The sequence below is a fragment of the Leucopleurus acutus genome (genome assembly GCF_964270905.1).
Source record: "Leucopleurus acutus genome assembly, chromosome: 8".
NCBI classification, from domain to species: Eukaryota; Metazoa; Chordata; class Mammalia; order Artiodactyla; family Delphinidae; genus Leucopleurus; species Leucopleurus acutus.
In genome coordinates, this window is record NC_139151.1 from 97,768,161 (window position 1) to 97,787,653 (window position 19,493).

Sequence of the window (19,493 nt, forward strand, 5' to 3'; positions counted from 1 at the left end):
ACCAGGCAGCGAGCGCGAGGGGGCGCGGGGCCGGGGTCCGCCCATCCGGGTTCTAGTTCCAGCTCCGCCGCTAGAGGCCCAGCCGGGGGCTGCACCATCTCCTCTCAGCCGCCGCCCCAAACACACACTCGCTCTAAGCAAATACAGGATGCTCGCTATGCACGCGCAGCTCCGCGACAGGTCGCGCGGGGGTCTCCGCCGTCAGACCGCCGCCCTAAGCCCCTCTAGCGAATTCCCAGAGCCCCCTGGGCAAATCATTTCCCCTCTCTAGGCCCATGTGCCCCATCTCTAAAAATGGGTGGGAGACAGCATAGACTATATCCCCGACAAGGACCCCTCCCCTGGCAGCTTGGAATCCTTTGTGCTGTCCAGCAATTCGGTGGTGGAACTGCAGACGTTTCTCCCAGGTGACTTCTTGATGCAGAGCACCGCAAGGGGGCGCTGTTGGATCCGTTCTCTTGCTTTGGGGTTTGGTAGACCCTTCAATCCTTTACTAGGTTTAATACTTAGTAAGTGCCTACTATATGTTAGATTTGGGAGACAGCTGGGGTGTTGGGAGCCCCAAGATGTACTTAAGGGGCCTGCCTTATTTTACCATCACTCCATTACAAACTGCAGGCCTACTGTGTGCCCCAAAACACAGCCCGGAGTCTCCACCCCTGTTCAAGAGCAGAGGGCCTTTTCCCCAGCACGAAGCTGAGGCCACTGTGGACTAGCAGCCCCAGAGCATGCAGCAGCATCTGGGGAAGAATCTCCTAGTAATAATGAGACTCTTTGGGAGGACTGAACCCATCTTCCTCACCCCCATCCCCAGTCCAGAGGAGGAAGGAAATCAGAAAATATTTTGAGCGCATATTTTGAGTTCTGAGCTCACTCCCTCGCTTACTTTTTTTTTTTTAATTAATTAATTTATTTGGGCTGCGTTGGGTCTTCGTTGCGATGCGCGGGCTTCTCATTGTGGTGGCTTCTCTTGTTGCAGAGCACGGGCTCTAGGCACGTGGGCTTCAGTAGTTGTGGCTCGCGGGCTGTAGAGCGCAGGCTCAGTAGTTGTGGCTCGCAGGCTTCAGTAGTTGTGGCTCACGGGCTTAGTTGCTCTGCGGCATGTGGGATCTTCCCGGACCAGGACTCGAAACCGTGTCCCTGACATTGGCAGGCGGCTTCTTAACCACTGCGCCACCAGGGAAGTCCCCTCACTTACTTTTTATCTAAGTGTGTTGGAACCAAGCAACTTCTCTGCTCAGATGTGGGATGTACTGTATTTGCAGGATGATTAATTCTGTTTAATTCAATTCAGGAAACTTTTTCTTTGGGGGCGGCGGTTCGCGGGCCTCTCAGTGTTGTGGCCTCTCCCGTTGCGGAGCACAGGCTCCGGACGCGCAGGCTCAGCGGCCATGGCTCACGGGCCCAGCCGCCCCGCAGCATGTGGGATCTTCCCGGACCAGGGCACGAACCCGTGTCCCCTGCATCGGCAGGCGGACTCTCAACCACTGCGCCACCAGGGAAGCCCCAAATCAGGAAACTTTAACTGGGCTTCGGCTGCTGCTGCTGCTTCTTCTGCTTCTTTAGACCCCACAGCGGCTTATGGGATCTTAGTTCCCCGACCAGGGATCAAACCCCGGGCCCACAGCAGTGAAAGCACCAAGTCCTAACCACTGGACCACCAGGGAAGTCCCAAACTGGGCATCTTCTATATGCCAAAAATGAATAGGACACTGTCCACAATCCCTTAACATAGGTAGCAATGAAAGAACTAAGGCGTTTGAACCCACCTCCAGTCATTCATCTAGTTAATAAGCATTTACTACAGAGTGCCAGGCACTGACCACAATGAGAAAGTGGGGTCCCTGCGCTTGAGAAGCTCTCTGGCTATTGGGACAGAGAGAAAGAATGCAGCCCCTGCATTTCTAATGCAAAGTGGTCAGCATTAAGCTATAGGCAATCAACTGATGCTGTGGGAGCCGGGAGGAGGGTCACTGGTTCCAGCCTCAGAGAGGGGCAGAGGTTTCCTAGAAGAGATAAAGATCCAAGTGAATTGCAAGCCTGATGAGTTATAGCTAGAATAGAACGTGGGATGAGAGCATTCCAAGAAGAGGGAACATGAGCAAAGGTGCCTGGCTGTGAATATGGAAACTCAAAGTGGTTCCGTAATGTGGAGCAAAGTCTGTCCTCCACTCTGTGGTTCGCCTTCCTTTCTCTCACAGAAGCCCCGAGGCCCCAAAGTGAATTCAGGATCATGGACTTAGCCCAGCCTCCCCATCCTGGGGTGGACCCCAAACCCTCACCCAGCTGGGAGGCCCACAGGTGTGGCCTTCACATTCTCACACAAGGCAGACCTTTGTGTGTCAGAATGAGCCCTATTAGACCTGGATTCTAGTTCCATATCTGCCCCCCAGTGCAGCATGGCCTTCGGTGAGCTGTGGAAACTTCCACCTGCTTCCCAGGACCACTGCGAGGCTAAGCTCACAGCCCTGGAGGAACTTTGAAAACTGTAAGTCTGATGCTGAAATCTCAGCCTTTGTACACCGGTGCCTAATCGAATCTCAGAGACAGAGTTTTGGGTGAAGTTAAAAAGAAGAGCTTTATTGCTTTGCCAGGCAAAGGGGAACACAGCAGGCTCATGCCTGTCAAAATTGTGTGTCCCAACCTGGGAGGATTTGATGCGGGGATTTATAGCAATAGTTCAAGGGCGGGGTCTCTGACAAGGCTGGGGTGTGTGCAGGATGTGCACTCCCTTAATCTCAGCTCAGGTGGGCAGTCTCCTAATCCTGATGAGCTTGTCTGCTCCCTTTAATCTTTTTTCTTTTTAAATTATTTGTTTATTTATTTATGGCTGCCATGGGTCTTCGTTGCTGCGAGAGCTTTATCTAGTTGTGGCGAGCGGGCTTATCATTGCAGTGGCTTCTCTTGTTGCGGAGCAAGGGCTCTAGGCACACGGGCTTCAGTAGTTGTGGCTCGCGGGCTCAGTAGTTGTGGCTCGCGGGCTCTAGAGCACAGGCTCGATAGCTGTGGCACACGGGCTTAGTTGCTCCGCGGCATGTGGGATCTTCCTGGGCCAGGGCTTGAACCCGTGTCCCCTGCATTGGCAGGTGGATTCTCAACCACTGCGCCACCAGGGAAGTCCTCTGCTCCCTTTAATCTCGCCTCAGGTGGTTTCTTGGCTGCTCCTCCCTTGATTAGCAAGTGTTAGAATCTGCCCTTTGGAACTCAGGAAAGGTCATGGAGGCTGGAGTCTTGCGTACAAGAAATGGGAGACAAAAAGACCTCTGTGCCTGGGAGCCCCACTGGGCCCCGCTGAGTTTCAAGCTCAAGATATAAATAATCAGGATGGAATCCCAGCTGCAGTATCGTTGGCTGAATAACCTTGGGTAAATTACTTCCCCTCTCTGTGTCTCCAGTGCCTCATCTGTAAAATGGGGCTAGTAATAGTGGATGTGAGGAGTAATGTGCTTATATTTGGACAAGAAGTGACAGTTATAACAGTAAAAATATTGTAATAACAATAATAATCAGTATTAAAATGAAGTCCAGTGCCTGCTCAGGAGTGAATGTGCTGGGTTGGAGGAACGGAGATGCCTGAGTCTGCTCCCTTAGAGCAATGGCAACACTATCTTCCTGAGTAGGAGAGCTCTTTTTACTTCTCCCTGATCGAGTCGGCATTTATTCACTTAGTCCACAAAAATTTCCAAGTGCCTGCTCCTACAAGGCCCTCTGTTGAGCTCTCTAAGGGACACAGGGAAGGGTGAGGCCAACTCTTGTCTCTACCATAGAGTAGAAGGTACATATGTCTGTATAGACAACAAAAGTTGGAGGAGAAAGGCCTCTAAGTCACTTATATATGGAATCTAAACAAACAGACGAACAACCAACCAAGCTCATAGACACAGAGAACAGATTGCTCGCCAGGGGCGAGGTAAAAGTTCTCATCACAAGAAAAATAATTTGTAACTTGCCTTATTGATTGTGGTGACCATTTCCCAGTACAAACAGTGAGCCATTATGTTGTATAGCTAATATCTCAATAATTTTTTTTTTTTTTTTTGGTACGCGGGTCTCTCACTGTTGGGGCCTCTCCCGTTGCGGAGCACAGGCTCCGGACACGCAGGCTCAGCGGCCATGGTTCACGGGCCCAGCCGCCCCGCAGCATGTGGCATCTTCCCAGACCAGGGCACGAACCCGTGTCCCCTGCATCGGCAGGCGGACTCTCAACCACTGCACCACCAGGGAAGCCCTCAATAAAATTTTTTTTAATAAAGAAGATATACCCCCAACAAACTCTAGGTTTGACTTATTGTCTGTTTATTGTAAGAATAAAATGAGATTAGGGAATTCCCTGGCAGCCAGTGGTTAGGACTTGGCACTTTCACTGCTGAGGGATCCCTGGCCAGGGAACTAAGATCCTGTAAGGCAAGAGGTGTGGCCAAAAAAAAAAAAAGAACAAAATGAGATTGTATACACGAGGGGCACCTTGTAGGTACCAAAGCACTTTACCTGTTTATAATGCAGAGTTCTGGGCCAAAGGTTCAAGTTGTTCAGAAGGGGCCAGGACCCTTCAGAGCGTCTTTGAGGGGAAGATTGGGTTAGAAAGGAGCAGTTGTTGTTCTCCAGGCCTTCTCCCTGGGCTCCCTTCTGTCTGGGACAGGGAGGGTTAATCTCAGAATCACCCTAGCCCTCCCTTGTCTCCATCCAGCCCAGAGAAGTTCTCAAAGAACCAAAGGCAGAAAGGAATTTCCTGCTTCTTTTGACTGAGGAAGGACTCCCTCTTCCTGTCCCCCTCACACATCTCCTTCTCCTGGGTAAATCTCATACACACGCACAGACACGCACACATACAAACCTCTCTTGATAGGCTGCACCCCCGTGAAGGCGAGCCCTGCCCTTGCGGGTGAGGTGGAAGGCGTCAGCAGAGGTAGCCATGGAGACGAGGAGGCCCAGGAGGGGAGCTGGGGGGGGGGGCGGTTCTTGCCCCAAGAGCAGGAAGATGGCCTGCTGAGTCTAGGAACCCGCTTCCTCAGCCTGGCTCAGCCACTCACGCACTTGCTAGTGAGGCCGAAAGCTCAGCCTCTGTGTACGGGTGCTGAATCAAATCTCAGAGCCAGAGTTTTGGGTGAAGTAGAAAAGAACAGCTTTATTGCTTTGCCAGGCAAAGGGGGACCCAGCAGGCTTGTGCCTCTCAAAATTGTGTGTGTCCCCCTGCGAGGATTTAATGAGGAACTTTATAGCAATAGTCCAAGGGTGGGGTTGCTCACAAGACTAGGGTGTGTGCAGGTCCTGTACTCCTTTAATCTCAGCTCAGGTGGTCAGTCTCTTCATCTTTTTTTTTTTTTTTTTTTGCAGTACGAGGGCCTCTCACTGCTGCGGCCTCTCCTGTTGCGGAGCACAGGCTCTGGACGCGCAGGCTCAGCGGCCATGGCTCACGGGCCCAGCCGCTCCGCGGCATGTGGGTTCTTCCCGTAACTGGGGCATGAACCCGCGTCCCCTGCATTGGCAGGCGGACTCTCAACCACTGCACCACCAGCGAAGTCCCAGAACATTAGCTGTTTTGTGTCTCTTCTTATAAAGACACTAACCCTGTTGAATCAGGGCCCCATCCTTATGATCTCATTTAATCTTAATTACTTCCTTAAAGGCTCCATCTCCAAATACAGCCACATGTGGGGTAAGGGCTCCAACATATGAATTTTAGGGGAACATAAACATTCAATCCATAGCACAGGCATTGTGCTAAGTGCTTGGTATGTGTTATTATAATTGATCTGTCCCATCAGTCTCACTTACTTTTCACTCTAACTGTATAAAATAAGTTCTTTTATTGTCTCCGTTTTTGTTTTTTTTGTTTTTGTTTTTTTTTTGGCTGCACTGTACAGCTTGTGGGATCTTAGTTCCCCAACAAGGGATCGAACCCGGGCCCCTGGCAGTGGAAGTATGGAGTCCTAACCACTGGACCACCAGGGAATTCCCAATTGTCTCCATTTCATAGGTAAGAAAACTGAGGCTAGGTTATTGGCCCAATGTCACATATCTGTCCAGTCTCTAAGCTGGAACTTAAACACAGACTGCTGACTTCTCACTTCGTAACCACTATGTCTACCTGGGCCTCAGTTTCTCATGTTAAAGATGGTGGTGAAAATTTCTGTCCTGTCTGCTTCATTAGGTTATACTCAGGAATTTGATTCCTGCAAAGGGATGTGTACTTGTAAGTTGTCTTTCTTAACAGGGAACAACCTCTAGAATGTGGCTGCCCCAGGACCTTCAAATTAGCCTCAGGTACCCTTAAACCCAGAACTGGAAAGGAGTTTTGAGATTATCTAGGGTTGTCTAACCACTCCACTCTCTGCAACGTTGCACAGTGTGGATGAGAAAACAGGGGCCCAGACAGGGGAAATGGCTTACCCAAGTCATGGATCAGAACCCAGATATCCTTATGCGTGGTCTAGTGAGTTCTTTGCAGGTTTCCTCTAATTGTCTCAGCCTCAGCCTCAGTCCCTGACATTTTCTGAATTGAACCTTTTGATGGGAGCAAAGGGATCACACTTCACTGTTGGTTTGCCATCAGGGACAACTGGTATTTAGGAAGCATTCCCTGGTCCAGACCAGAATATGGTGAGTTCCATGCTCATGGCCACATCACTCTGGTCAATGCAATTTACTGCCTCCATACCTCGGTTTTCCCATTCATTTTCTTAGGATTAGCAAATGGAAGTGGTAACTGGTGGCTCAGAAACAAGGTCGATTTTGCCGGTATTGTTTGTGTGGTTTGTGCCAGTTTTTAACTATAATGCAACATTTTAAAAATGAGAGCTATAAGCACCAAACTAGGAAACTCATTTGCAATGTATTCCAAACAAAGTATTAATTCCCCTAATATATAAAGAGCACCCACAAATAAAGAAAAATAAAAACAACTCTAGTAGAAAACAGATGAAAGATATGAAAAGATAATTCAATGAAAATCATGTAGAAATTATTCTTAAACATGTGGAAAGACCAGCAACTATGCTCACAATAGGAGAAATACATATGTACAATACTAAGTTACCATTTTTCACCTATCAGATTGATGAAAAATAAAAAAGATGGATAATACACATCTTTGGGTGAGTCTGGAAAAACAGGCACTCTCATATATTGCTAGTTGAAATGTAAATTTGTACAATCTCTCTGATGAGAAAATTGTCAGTAACTATCAAAATCATAAATGTACATTTCTTTAATCCATCAGTTCTACTTCTAGGATTTTTGTCTATAGATGATATATTTATCAATGTGTGAAATAATATAAATAGAGGTTTACTTATGAGAGCAAAACTTTGGAAACAATCTATATTTATCAAGAGGGGTTCGATTAAGTTAATTATGGTACATGCATGCAAAGAAATATTAGGCAGCTGTAAGCAAGAATAAGGAAGCAGGGGCTTCCCTAGTAGTGCAGTGGTTAAGAATCCGCCTGCCAATGCAGGGGACACGGGTTCGAGCCTTGGTCCGGAAAGATCCCACAGTCCGTGGAGCAACTAAGCCTGTGTGCCACAACTCCTGAGCCTGCGCTCTAGAGCCCGCGAGCCACAACTACTGAAGTCCTCGTGCCTAGATCCTGTGCTCTGCAACAAGAGAAGCCACGACAACGAGAAGCCCGCGCACCACAACGAAGAGCAGCCCCCGCTCACCACAACTAGAGAAAACCTGCGCACAGCAACAAAGACCCAATACAGCCAAAAATAAAAACAAATAATTAATTTTTTTTAAAAAATGAGGAAGCTGCTTATGTATTGATAGAGAAGACTCTTAAAGATAAATTTTAAGGAAAAAAGCAAAATATAGTACAAAGTGAAAAGTATGTTATCATCTGTATAAGTAAAGGAAAAATAATATTTGCCTCTGCATGCCTGCAACATCTCTGGAAGGTTACAAGATATTCTGATTTTCTCTGGGGAGGGTAACTAGGTGACTGGGTATGGGAGGGGGAGGAAATCCTTTCATTATAAACCCTACTGCCTTTTAAATTTTTGAACAATGTGAATGAACTACCTCTTCAAAAATAAATAACATTTAAATTTAAAAATATTCTCTCTTTAGGAAACCACAAACAAAATGAAAAGACAACCTACAGAATGGGAGAAAATATTTGCAAATGATGCAGCCAACAAGGGCTTCATTTCCAAAATATACAAACAGCTCATACAACTCAACAACAAAAAAACAAACAACCCAATCGAAAAATGGGAAGAAGACCTTAATAGACATTGCTCCAAAGAAGAAATACAGATGGCCAATAGGCACATGAAAAGATGCTCAACATTGCTAATTTTTAGAGAAATGCAAATCAAAACTACAATGAGGTATCACCTCATACTGGTCAGAATGGCCATTATCAAAAAGTCTACAAATAACAAATGCTGAAGAGGGTGTGGAAGAAAGGGAACCCTCCTACATTGTTGGTAGGAATGTAAACTGGTGCAGCCACTATGGAAAACAGTATGGAGATTCCATAAAGAAAACTAAAAATAGAATTACCATATGATCCAGCAATCCCACTCCTGGGCATATATCCAGACAAAACTCTAATTCAAAAAGATACATGCACCCCGATGTTCATAGCAGCACTATTCACAATAGCTAAGACATGGAAACAACCTAAGTGTCCATCGAAAGATGAATGGATAAAGAAGATGTGGTACATATATACAATGGAATATTACTCAGCCATAAAAAAGAATGAACTAATGCCATTTGCAGCAACATAGATGCAACTAGAGATTATCATACTAAGTGAAGTAAACCAGAAAGAGAAAGACAAATATCATATGATATCACTTATATGGGGAACCTAAAATATGACACAAATGACCCTATCTATGAAACAGAAACAGAATCACAGACATAGAGATCAGACTTGTGGTTGCCAAATGGGAGGGGATTTGGGAAGGGATGGAGTGGGAGGTTGGCATTAGCAGATGTAAGCTATTATATATAGGATGGATAAAAAACAAGGTCCTACTGTATAGCACAGAGAACTATATTCAATATCCCTATGATAAATTATAATGGAAAAGAATAATTTAAAATAAGAATACATATATGTATATAACCGAATCACTTTGCTGTAGAGCAGAAATTAACACAACATTGTAAATCAACTATTCTTCAATTTAAACAATACTAATTAAGAAAATAATAAATAAAAAATATTCTCTCTTTATAAAGGAAATATTTTTACATTAAAGTTTTTATTTCTGACTTCTCTTGGAAAAGGAGGCCGTTGGCAATATGTAGGCCCACACCTGCTTATGGCAATGGTTGGCTGGAGCTGAGTAGGGGCTGCCCCTTTCGAGCAGGAAAACTTGCCCTCATTTACTGCAGTTCTCACCACTCCCTGTTGCTCCTGGCTGGGCCAGTTTCACTTGCTTTTTTAGCTGCCTAGCCGTGTAAGAGACCCCCGCTCTGGAGTCTCTTTGAATTTGCTACCTTCCTGTCTTGCAGACCCTCTCCTTTCCTTTCTTCCCCAGGGTCAGAGACATAGATGTGTACCTGTCTGGGAGGTGTGACAGTGCCTGGTCCCTCCTCAGGACCCCTCCAGGCACTTCTCAGGTGAGAATAGTCATCTTCCACCCTTGGGAGAGCCAGGACCTTCCTTTCTGACAGTTCTGTCATTGACAGGGGGTCTCAGAGACCATCTGAAAAAAGAGTCAGGAAATACATTAATACATGAAAAACAATGAAAACAAAAACAAAAAAACCTTTTCAGGACTTCCCTGGTGGCGCAGTGGTTAAGAATCCGCCTGCCAATGCAGGGGACACAGGTTCGATCCCTGGTCTGGGAAGATCCCACGTGCCGCGAAACAGCTAAGCCCATGTGCCACAAATACTGAGCCTGCGCTCTGGAGTCTGCGAGCCACAACTACTGAGCCTGCATGCCACAACTACTGAAGCCCACACAACTAGAGCCATGCTCTGCAACAAGAGAAGCCACCACAATGAGAAGCCTGTGCACTGCAATGAAGAGTAGCCCCAGCTCACTGCAACTAGAGAAAGCCCGAGCGCAGCAACGAAGACCCAACACAGCCAAAAATAAATAAATTTTAAAAAAAAAAACCTTTTCAGACACCATAGACAGTATGACATCCTAGCTGTCTGCTTAAAGACTACAGTGTATACATTTATGTTTGCAGGTTAGAGACTCACCTGAAAGGATACTTAAGAACTTGATAGAATAGTTATCAGTTTGGGAGGGAAAAAAATTTTATCTACAAACAGCATATCCTTTTCAGACTGCCTGCCTTTCATTGTCTTTGAAATTCTGTAATTTGTAGTAACTGATGCAAAATAATTCTTAGGGACATGCAAATTTTTTCTGTCCAATAGAGGTTTAGTTGACTTTCTTTCTCCCACCCCATGGAAAAACCAGTTTTGCCTTTATTTGTATGTTCATTTCAATACTCTTGATCTATAAATGTGTCTGTTTCCAGATTCTTTTTGAGTTTAACATCTGCCTGTTTCCCTTGTTGATTAATGAGTAGAATGAAATCTTTAACATGTGTCCATTTTATATCTGTATGAAAGTCATGGTTTTATCTTTTTCTGGAAATTATCTTTAAACAGTTATAGACTAACCTGGAAGGATGCAACTGATGTGTGGTTTATCAGTCTGTGGAGAGAAACTGAGTGTCTTGGGGTGGGGTGGGGAGACTTAATATCAATTATTTTGTATTTTTAAAATTTCCTACTGTGTGAATAACTATCCATTCAAAACTATAAACAAATACAATGTGTTTTTTAAAGACAATTGAAAAGAGGGAAACAAAAATAGGAGGTATAACCTAGGAATTAAGAATATGGGATTGGGCTTCCCTGGTGGCGCAGTGGTTGAGAGTCCGCCTGCTGATGCAGGGGACACGGGTTCGTGCCCCGGTCCGGGAGGATCCCACGTGCCGCGGAGCGGCTGCATCCGTGAGCCATGGCCGCTGAGCCTGCACGTCCGGAGCCTGTGCTCCGCAACGGGAGAGGCCACAACAGTGAGAGGCCTGCGTACTGCAAAAAAAAAAAAAAAAGAATATGGGATTTAGGGTCAATCGGGGCTGGATTTAAAGCTCTGACATTTTCTCATAATACCTTGTTCCCAATGTCTCTGTGAACATTAAGTGAGATTTGAATATGAAAATTTTTAGCCAAGGACCTGACACATGGTAAGCGTTCCTAACAAACCTGGACCACAATAATATGATGGTCAACGTCATCATCATCATCACCATCATCATCAAAGCCAGTGTCTCGCATGTACAGGATGAACCCACTGAAGGGATGTCAAGCAATTTTAGGTGGTACTAAATAACAATAAATCATAAGCTGAGAAAACATTTCCCTTTTCAACTTCTTTTGATCCTTCTTGATTTCTTCAGGACAAAGTATCAGTTTGGTACTAATCAGTGTTTAATACCTAACACATGTTAATTTCCATTTTTAACAAGGAATGAGGAGGCACAGAAGGAAGGAAGTACAGAGACTTCAGCAGGCGGAATCTGCTAGAATTTAGGAACATCGTTTGTTTTCATTGCATTTCTCTTATAGGTACGTTCATTCCATGGCTGCATTCTGACTTTCATGGACCCTAGGCACTTTTGCCTTGGTGAGCCACCTTCCTGCATTAAAAAAAATTAAAAATTACATTTCAAGACTTTATTGGTATAAATAAGAATATAATCTAGACTGGTTTCGTTATTGCATTTATTTTTTCTTCTGATTTTAAAATAAATTAAAATTAAAGCATTTTCATAGGTCCCTAAAAGTACTCTGGGCTCAAGGCCCTGTGTCTGGTTGGCCCTGATTCATTTTATATATGGTGAGGGCTACCGATTTTCCATTTACAGAGGAGAATTCAAGTTTCCTTTTTATATAGGTATATTCAAGTAAACAAAATGAGTCCATTAGTCAGCTCAGGCTGCCATAAAAATATCCTAGACTAGGTGGCTTAAACAATAGAATTTCATTTTCTCACAGTCCTGGAGACTGGAAGTCCGAGATCAGGGCGCCAGCACACAAGAATGTTCAGGGAGGTCCCTCTCCTCTGTGTCTTCATGTGGAGAGGTGTAGGTGTTGCAGGAAGGGGGACCCCTTCCAGGGCCCAAGAGTGGGCTCTTGTCTAACACTCGAAAATGAATTGTCCGAGGAGACACATGTGCTGACAAAGCAGGAGACTTTATCGGGAAGCGGAACCTGGGTAGGGTCCAGGAGGGTAAGGGAAACCAGGAGGACTGCTGTGCCACGTGGCTCACTGTCTCCGGGTTTATGGGAATGGGCTCAGTTTCCGGGTTGTCTCTGGCCAATGACTCTGGCTCAGGGTCCATCCTGGTGGCGCACACATCGCTCAGCCAGGATGGATTCCAGCGAGAAGCCTTATAGAGGTTGGTAGGACATATAGACTGGAGTCTCCTCTCTCCTTTTGACCTTTCCCGAATTCTTCTGGTTGGTGGTAGCTTGTTAGTTCAGCATTCCTTACCAGTACCTCCTGTTTAAGATACCTCATGCAAGTGGCTACTACCTTGCCTGTCCAGGGCAGGCAGTTTCAGTCAGTGTTTGCCCTAACATATGTGTGTGTCTCTTCCTCTTCTTAGAAGGCCACCCTCCTATTGGATTAGGACCCCATCCTTATGACCTCACTGAACTTTAATTACCTCCTAAAGACTATCTCCAGATAAAATCACATTGGGGTTAGGGCTTCCACATAGGAACTTGGAGGGGGTCGGGGAGACACAATTCAGTCCAAAGCAAATATGAAAGTACATACTAGTACAGCGGTGCGAGAATATGGCAAAAATAAAAGTCCACTGTTTTAGGGGCTTCCCTGGTGGCACAGTGATTAAGAATCCGCCTTCCAATGCAAGGGACACGGGTTCGACCCCCTGGCCCGGGATGATCCCACATGCCGCTGTGTAACTAAGCCCGTGTGCCACAACTACTGAGCCTATGCTTTAGAGCCCGCGAGCCACAACTACTGAGCCCGCGCTCCTAGAGCCCGTGCTCCCAGCAAGAGAAGCCACCGCAATGAGAAGCCCGCACAACACAACGAAGAGTAGCCCCCACTCGTAGTAACCAGAGAAAGCCCATGTGCAGCAATGAAGACCCAATGCAGCCAAAAATAAGAATAAATAATAAAACAAGTAAATTTATTTAAAAAAAAAAAAGTCCACTGTTTTACAGATGAGGAGACTGAGGTCTGGGAATATAAAGCCTTGTGGAACCAGGACCGGAATTCCTAAGCTTTGTCCACCCTTCAGGACAATTTGTGACAAGGCACTTCCTGGGAATAGGATTATCCCTTCCCCACTGGCTTAGGTGGTCTGCACAGGGATGCAGGACTTACCCCACAGCCTGCCCTTGCCAAGCCCTCGGGCCTGGGGAGTTCACTGCCCAGAAGACCCTACCAGGAAATTACATCAGAAACGGGTTTTGTTGGTACTTCCCTCGTGGCGCAGTGGATAAGACTCCGCGCCCCCAATGCAGGGGGCCTGGATTCAATCCCTGGTCAGGGAACTAGGTCGCACATGCCTGCTGCAACTACGAGTTTGCATGCCACAGCTAAGACCCGCAGCAACCAAATAAATAAATATTTTTTTAAAAAAAGAGATAGGTTTTGTTTCCATCAGAACACTGCTTTAAAAACCATTCAGAGAGGCCAAAAAAGGACAAAGTCCCTTTAAATCCAGGCGGTGGCACCTTGTTAAAAAAACAGTAAAAAAGAAACGAAGGAGCTTTGAAGAAGAGTAAACCAGCATTCTGACTAGGGGGCTCTTCAAAGGCCTGAAAGCCGACTCTGGTCACCCAGGTAGTCACATCCTGATCAGAGCACACATCCTGAGGTGCAAAGAAGGGCCCTGGCTACCCCATCCTCCCAGGGTTTTGTTCCCTCTTCCTTTTCCATTTTAGCCTAAAGGAGAAGAGGCTGAGGGGAAGGTCCAGAGACCTAGCAGGAGAGCCAGAATCCACCGATGGATCCAGCTTTCCGGGTCAGCTCTCTGGATGGCAAATCAGAATGGCGTTGCGGATGAAAGGGTAGTCTTTGAAAATGCAAACAAGACAAGAGTTCTTTGAGGTGGGAGCTTTTGCCACTTGTCTGAGCTGCACCGTGGCCGGAAGCGTGGCCCAGAGAAGCCCTAGGGAGCTTCTGACTAAATGAAAAGACAGCGGGGTTTGGATCCCCAACGAATACCCTGGGATGAGGTGAAGCGATGATAGAATTCAGTTAGGATGGATGGAAAGCATCAATCTAGCCCTATTTGTAATATTAAAGAAAATTTTACCAAAAGATCATGTTATGGTAGCGCACAGGTAAATGAAGGCAATTAATATTAATGTTTAAATTTCTATGTATTTAGTAAGGTATGAAAATGAGAGTAACTTGGGGCTAGCAGTTACAAGGAAAGCATGACTGAAATATATTGGGGTGAGGGTGGGATCTAGAGCATTGCCTCCACAGCATCGAATGGTTAATGTGCTCCTGGTGTAGCTGTTTCTCTGGAATTTGGGAGAGGGCTTGCTCTCCTCTGCTCCACTCCCACCTCCCTGTAATATCTTTGTGTCTCTCCTCTCTTAGCCCCATCACTTCTTTAGAGGAGGTAATGGGCATCCCCAGCCTCCTGGTTGCATCTGCTAAAGGTGCCTACTTGGGTGGGTGTGCAGGAGGAAATAACTGCTAGAAGGCATGGTAGGACAATTTCATCTGCGTCCTTTTTTTTTTTTAAATATTTATTTATTTGGTTGCACTAGGTCTTAGTTGTGTCACGTGGGCTCCGTGGTTGCGGCATGCACGTGGGATCTAGTTCCCTGACCGGGGATCGAGCCCGGGCCCCCTGCATTGGGAGCGCAGAGTCTTATCCACTGCGCCACCGAGGAAGTCCCTCATCTGTGTCCTTGATGGCCCATATCAAAGGAGTCATCCAATCAGTCAACAACTATCTGTTGAGTTTCTGCTGTGCGCTGGGTGGTGGGCTGAAAGGAAGTTGCATGGAGCAGAAATGGAATCTGAGCCTCTCACAAGGCAGGCAAGAACTGTGATTGCAAACCCTGAGGCTGTGTCACATTAGCCCCCAGCCACAGCAGAAGTTAGCCGTTGATACCAGTGTGCCATTGGTGTGCTTCTTTTCATGCCCGTTCTTCCTGTTTGTGGGTAGTTTTTGTCCTTAAACTCACTGAGATGAAGGATGGAAAGGGATCAGAAAGATGGAATTGTTAGGGACCAACGGGTGGAATCCCCTTGTTGATTGAAAAAAAAAAGCTCAATGTGAGTTAAGTTTTCTTTGGGGTAAAATGAGGACTGTAGGGAATTCCCTGGCTGCCCAGTGGTTAGGACTCTGAGTTTCCAACCCGATCTGGTTCAATCCCTAGTTGGGGAACTAAGATCCATAAGCCACGCAGTGCAGCAAAAAAAAAAAAAAAAAAATGAAGACTGTAGCCTGGGACATAGCATTTCAGATAGCTCTGAGAAACTGCTCCAGAGAGGTAGAAGGTGTTGACTGAAAAAAATGCACAACCTAAAAGCTGAGAGTTGTGTTTTATTTGGTGGACATTCTGAGGACTTCAAGCCCAGGAAACAGGACTCTCAGATCACTCTGAGGGACTGCTCTGAAGAGGCGAGGGGGCGAGGGAAGGATACAGGACTTTTTGCAACAAAGACCAGGTAGTCAGAACATCAAAAGATTACTGTTAATTAAAGAAAATCAGATATCTGAAGTTAAGGAATTGAGTGCTTTTATTTGTAAGGGAAGATGCAAAATCTGGGCTCATTGAAATCATTCCTCTGGTGTGCACCTAGGCTGTCTGGGGCCAGTATCCTGTGTTTTCTCATCCTGAGTCTCCTCTGGGTGTACTGTTAGGGGGTGGCTGCATTAGCAGGCATTGTTTCCATCCTGAGTTCCCTCAGGGCTCACCATTGGGGCGGCTGTAATGCGATAGCTTGATGGCTGCGACATTCTTTGTCTACAGATTTGGCGGCAGCATTTTTTATTCAAAGAGGGAAGGTCAGTGTTCTCTATGATTTTAGTGAAGGGGGCACGTGCAGTCAAGATACATGTTGGCAGAGGCTGGCTGCTTGTCACGAGGAGCAGATGTCACATTTAATGATTTCAGTGCTTTTCTAGATAGGAGGAAATGCAAGCATTGGGCTCATAAAATCTTCTCCTGAAAATATCTAACTTGCTGAAAGTCTGCTCTGCCAGTTTTTCCCAGAGCAGTGTGCCTCGCTCCTAATCTCCACCCTGAGCTCCCTTCTGGGTGTGTTGAAGGTCAGCAGCTGCAGAGGCTAGTGGCTTCATCCTTGTACAGGCAGATGGCGAATGTCGATTTTTAGTTAGCACCCTCTCACTGGGTGAAGAACATTTATACTAGACTCATTCACCCATCTCCTACCCCAGTCACACACATGGTTGTCAGTGATCGCTACACACAATCATTTGAGATTCTGAGCAGTTCATCCAGCTCCTGTGAGGAGTCCCCACCCTCAGGACTTCTGTCTTTTAATTTAGGCAAGACGTATCCACTTATTCAACAAACAGTTACTGAATCTCTTCTAGATGGTGAGCACTGTATGATGTATCAGGAATAGAATGCTGAACAAGACAGGTGGGGTCCCTGCCTTCAGGTGGTTCACAGTCTAGAGGGGATGACAAATAACAATCAAGGGAACAAGGAGCAAACAAAATGATAGCCCTCTTGTGATAAAGGTAATGAGGAAAGCGAAAGGGCAGTACGGCAGAGAATAACAGTGAAGGTGGTCAGAAAGCCTGCTCTGAGGAGGAATATTTAAAGGTTCAAACCCACCTGAAGGATGAACCAGCCACACAGAAAGTTGGTGAAAGAAAAGTCCTGGCACAGGAAGAACAAGGAGAGAGGCAGGAAAGAGTATGCATAGTCTAGAAACGGTCAGAAGGCTGGGGGCCGGATGGAATAAGGGGGGTGTTGAGGAACACAAGAGGAGATTGGACAGGGAGACAGAGGTAAGCTGGGACCAGTCTCATAGGCCAGAGAGGCTGGAGAATTTCGATTTTATGAGAAGTGTGGAGAGAAAGCCTTTGAAATGGCTTCCATCAGAATGGTCTCCCATGGAAAATCAACTCATATTCCTTACAGTTCTGGTTGTGGCATGGCCAATGCATGGAAGAGGCAGAGTGGGAGCATGGAAGCTGGTTAGGAAGCTATTCAGTGGTCCAGATGAGGTACGACTGTGGCTAGACTGGGGGTCATGCCTCAGAGAAGGAGAGGAGTGGATTCAGGATACATTCTGATGTTACTGGAAGGCTTGCTTAATGGGTTGGATATAAGGAAAGATCAATCTTCCCTAGACCCTCTGGTGAGAGGTTAGTCAGCCTTCTACCACCTTCTAGCCTCACACACAGAACCTGACGTGGAGGTAGAGGGTTCAAATTAGGATCTAAGGTTTTTTTTTAATATTTATTTGTTTATTTGGCCGTGCCAGGTCTTAGTTGCAGCGTGCGGGATGTCTAGTTCCCTGACCAGGGATCGAACCTGGGCCCCCTGCATTGGGAGCATGGAGTGTGAACCACTGGACCACCAGGGAAGTCCCTAAGATTTTTTTTACCTTTTTATTTTATATTGGAGTATAGTTGATTAACAATGTTGTGATAGTTTCGGGTATACAGCAAAGTGATTCCGTTATACATATAGATGTATCTATTCTTTTTCAAATTCTTTTCCCATTTAGATTGTTACATAATATTGAGCAGAGTTCCCTGTGCTATACAGTAAGTCTTTGTTGGTTAGGATCTAAGATTGAAGACCCAAACCCAACCAAATTCAATGTAACTGGAGCTGTAAAGTAGATACAAAATCTAAGACTGCTAGTCAGTGATAAAACTAGGCCTTGTTACATAAACAGAAGAAAGGGGAAACTAGACACAAAAAAGATTTTTAGTGACATTGATCAAACTAAAATATAAACTACGTCTAATAGCATAAAATGTGTCAAGCACCTAGGAAAAAAATGAACAAAAACAGGTGGGATACATCTACAGAAAAAAATTAACAGCTATACTGAGAGATATTAAAGAAGACCCAAATAACTGGAAAACTATAATATATTCATTAATTGGAAGAGTTGTCAATTATCCTCCCAAATAATCTATAGATGTAAATTAATACCAGTCAAAAATCGCAACAGATTTTTTTGTTTTTTTCGTGGAACATGACGAACGGATTCTAAATACATATAGAAATGCAGGGATCAAGAAAAGCAATGAGGGGATTCCCTGGTGGCGCAGTTGTTGAGAGTCCGCCTGCCGATGTAGGGGACACAGGTTCGTGCCCCGGTCCAGGAAGATCCCACATGCCGCAGAGCGGCTGGGCCCGTGAGCCATGGCCACTGAGCCTGCGTGTCTGGAACCTGTGCTCCGCAACGGGAGAGGCCACAACAGTGAGAGGCCCGAGTACCACAAGAAAAAAAAAAAAAGCAATGACACTCTTTTTTTTTTTTTTTTAATTTATTTATTTATTTTTGGCTGCATTGGGTCTTCATTGCTGCGTGCGGGCTTTCTCTAGTTGTGGTGAATGGGGGCTACTCTTCGTTGCGGTGTGTGGGCTTCTCATTGTGGTGGCTTTTCTTGTTGCAGAGCATGGGCTCTAGGCACGTGGGCTTCTGTAGTTGTGGCTCGTGGGCTCTAGAACACAGGCTCAGTAGTTGTGGCGCATGGGCTTTGTTGCTCCGCAGCATGTGGGAACTTCCTGGACCAGGGCTTGAACCCGTGTCCCCTGCATTGGCAGACGGATTCTTAAGCACTGCACCACCAGGGAAGTCCTGCAATGACACTCTTGAAGGAGAAAAGAGTGGGGGGACTTGGTCTACCAGATACCAAAATTTATAAGTGATGTTGTCACAATTTGAGATCCACACAGGAAAACAAGCAAGTTGTACACCTACTTCACATATCATACCAAAAAAATGAGTTCCAGGTGATTCTAAACTTAAATATGAAAGCTCCCCCACCTAAAAAAGAAAAAAAAGTTTGGATGACAAAACAAGAGAATACATTATTAACCCCATGTGGAAACATTTTATGAACAAATGCAAAATCATGCTAATCATAAGGGGAAAGAGTGATAAATTTGACCATATTACAATGAATAATTTTTATTCTTCGAAAGACAGTATTAATAGAAGGAAAAGACCAACCACAGAAGAGAATATACTTGCAACACAGATCACTGACAAAAGACTTATACCCAAAAGGAACTCCTAAATTAAAAGTCTCAATAGATAAATCAGCAAGTATCAGTAAAGGTAGACTAACAGCTATGACGACCAACCCCCAAATCTCAGTGCTTTATACAATAGAAGTTGTAGTTTATTTTTGCTTAGGTGAGGTCCAAAATTGATGTTCTTGACCACAGGAGGCTCTGCGCCACAAAGTCACTTGCGTACCCAGGCTGACAGACACTCAGCTGTCTTCATCATGAGGCCTCCAAGGGCAACCTGGACATCAACATCTAGCCAGTAG